The sequence below is a fragment of the Sinocyclocheilus rhinocerous genome, unplaced genomic scaffold (assembly GCF_001515625.1).
Source record: "Sinocyclocheilus rhinocerous isolate Xijiao unplaced genomic scaffold, SAMN03320098_v1.1 scaffold2138, whole genome shotgun sequence".
NCBI lineage: Eukaryota > Metazoa > Chordata > Actinopteri > Cypriniformes > Cyprinidae > Sinocyclocheilus > Sinocyclocheilus rhinocerous.
In genome coordinates, this window is record NW_015656024.1 from 640,848 (window position 1) to 644,266 (window position 3,419).

The following is a 3,419-nucleotide window of genomic DNA, read 5'->3' on the forward strand; positions in this document are numbered from 1 at the left end:
GAATTCTACACAGAATGCTATATTTTATAGCAATATGGATGAGATTGTGGCTGGCATACCCTGTCAAATGCGGCTTTATGGAGCTCAACGACTCTGAACTGCTCTAGCCCAAGCTTTGATATAAACGAACGCTATTGGCTATTTTAAAAAGGCTGTTTTCCTGTTTCAGTTAAAATGACATCAACCCATAGAGTAACGCTGCGTGTTTCTAAGCATTTCAGGGGACCTTTAAATATGAAAACGTACTTACAGACTGTGAGTCAGAACAGCCGGCATTGTAGTCTACTCTACCAGGATCAGGAAACAGTCCTCCATAAAATGCGTTGCACACATCTGAATATTTGAGGTTGAAGTGTTCTGGAACAGTGTTGTAAATACAACTTAACCACTGATTTCTAGTCGTGTCCTCTTTTGGAAGGCCAAAGAAAGTATTTTTGCTTTCGCAACGAAACACAAAGAGTCTTCACAACATGGCGACGGCCGTGGCAGCAACAATAAAGTTACGCCTTCTTTCTTTGCGTGAACATTTGAGCGGCGTTATGCAAATCTTCACACGTAATGTAAAGACGTAAAGCCCCGCTCCTGCACAGAAACTCCACATATTCATAGCAGAAGTAATACTACTGACAACGCTCCAGGAAGGTATCCAGTTATCTCTGAATAAAACGCACAACGGAGATAGAGACATTTTAACTGATGAAACTTGAGGAAAATAAACATACGATTGCACAAAATATATGGTTTATCTGCGTTCTTTAATCTTGGGTATTTTTTATAAGGAAAGTATATTTATAATGCAATGTTAATCGACATGGCCTTTATCACTGTATATAATACTATCATTCTGTAATATGAAACCACGTCTGGTCACAAAAAGAAGTATTTCAAACACTCCACTATGTTATTAAAGGGTTAGTTCAGTTAGTTAGTTAGTTTTGGTATTGTTCTGGTTTTGATTTGACATTGAGCTGTCCTTGTCACACAGACCTGGCAAAACTGATCACGATCAAAGGAACCCAGACAAAATCACAAAAGGTAAGGTGATATAAGTGATGCTATCACAGCTGTTTCCACAGAAAATCGTTATGCTCTTTCGTACGTCGTGCCAGGCACGTCGTATAACGAAATATCGGATATTCAGTAACACAATTCAACATAAATAGTTAGTTACGCTACTAACAGACAATTTGAGCGCAAAATGAAACGTAACGTTAATTCAAATTAAATCAAAACATGAAAACGAAACCACTTGAGACATCGCTCGAGGCGACTTCGTGAGACACTGGGCAGGTAACGTTACAACATTAACTTAGGTTTTATAAAAACTAATGTCACGTTGAAATTCGCTTCCTGCTGAAATGTTAACAGACAGGCGACAGACTTTAATTCCTAAAAACCACTGCGGACATGTAAAACAGACAAGCGGAAGCTATATATTAGTGATTATGGTGTTTTAATGTCAAGTTTTATGTCAAAAGTCAAGTGTGTGAAACAGACGCAACATACCAGTAAACCCTTCTGCTCCTCCTCGCGCGCTTTCTTTGACTGCTCAGCGCGAAGGCGTCAGGCCACTTCCGGCTTGTCTCCACCGATCAGCTAACTCTCAGCCAAGAGGAAGGTGGTTGGAAAATGAATGTATTTTCAAAAACGTCCTAATCCATTAATTAAATCACAAACGAGCGTCATAAAGAAGTAGTGGAAATTCAAAAAAGTGTGTGAAGCATGCGAATAAACAACTTTTTCAATTCAGCAAAGGAAGAATAGAAAAATATCATTTCAAATCACCGATCTATAAATATTCTCTATAATAGATCAGTGTTTCTAATTTATAAAAAAATTCTATCTACTTTTCGCAACTTTGCTTTTAACCATCAGGTGTACGATATAGGATAGGCTATTTATTTTTTATTCATTTGCGTATTGAAATTGTCCACGAAACCCATATATATAATACTCAAGATAACCACCAAAAGTGCCCGATAATAACTTTAAATAATTAATATTTTAATTTAATTATATATACATATATAGCCTCTGTCCGGATACATTCTAAATCATTTTGTAAAAGATTTTGTATGAGTTCTTAAAATACTCAAAATAACCACCAAAAGTGCTCAATAACAACTTTAACTTTTTACTTTTAAATGACTTTTTACAGTTTCTAGTGCATTTAGCAACACGTTTGGTCAGGTGACTCCATAAATTGAAAACTATAATAATCTAATCATCTAATCCAATATAATATATAATATAAACTGGTAAAAATGATTTGATAAAATGTGTGTATAGATTGATTTTTCATTTATTGTTTTAAGCCAATCCTTTGAAGCCATGAGCTCTTGTAAGGTGCAGTCTACAGATACTGATTTGACAAGCATTCATTCTGACTTGATACTAAGCACTACTCTGGGCTCTGGATAAAGATTTGTTCAGTATCTTTTACCCATCTCGGGTAAATGCATTAACAACTGGAAAAGGAGCCTTAGCCAACTTTAAAACGGTGAATATATTAATGAAATAACTGAATACATATATTTAATGAAAACTCATTTAGTATAATTCAGCTTTTATTATTTTACCATGTCTATCACCCTACACCAACCCTACAACTAAACCTACCCCTTACAGGAAACTTTCTGCATTTTAACTTTCTCAAAAAAACGAATTCTGTATGATTTATAAGCTTTTGTACCCATGGGGACCTCAATTTAGGTCCCCACCGTGACACGAGTCCCCATGAGTCTGTGTGTATTCAGGTGTGTATTTAAGTCCCCACCAGGATATATATACCTGTACACACACACACACACTTTGTCTTGTCTTTAAATGTGCTTGGAGTTGAAATAGAACTAAAACAGGGGTCCCAAAACACTTTTGTCTTCTCAGCATACTTTGTTTTGTTTTTTTTACCGGATCCGGGTGACTGCAGTGACCATCTGATCTGGATACAGACTGGATCTGGTGGCTACGGTGACCTCGGAATAAGAAAGAAACAGACTAATAGATGCCATTCTATTCTAGTGTAGATGCCATTCTTCTTACGATGTAACAAGTATATTGTGTGATATGGGCAGGGGCGCATTAATGCACGGGCTTCAACGGGCTGAAGCCCAGGGGCCTACACTGGGAAGGTGGCCCACTGGCTGCAAGGAAATTATATTTTTTTCGAATAATTATTTGAATATATGGGAATTTGCAGCAGTGACAACAGCATTTTGTAAACAAACTTACACACTCATTTTCAGCGATGCCCTGGTTGTAGTTTATAGTGAATGGTTCAGTTTAAGTTTCCCCCACACAGTTTGTATAGTTGGTATGTTCCATGTATTCCACCGATATACTACCAGAATACACAATGCATGCGCTAGTAAAGCCCAGCACGAGAGTGTCTTTATGTTAACGTGCAGATCAACAAGAAA

General features: G+C 37.1%; 1 protein-coding gene across 1 annotated transcript in view; it reads right to left on the reverse strand.

The window, feature by feature from the left end:
* The window catches only part of LOC107719281 (structural maintenance of chromosomes protein 6-like), a 35,488-nt gene extending 33,927 nt beyond the window's left edge, over window positions 1-1,561 (reverse strand). The window contains exon 1 of the mRNA XM_016526674.1: window positions 1,507-1,561. The gene's annotated coding sequence lies outside the window, so the exon portion shown is untranslated. The remainder of the gene's footprint in view (window positions 1-1,506) is intronic.
* Window positions 1,562-3,419: the final 1,858 nt, after the last annotated feature.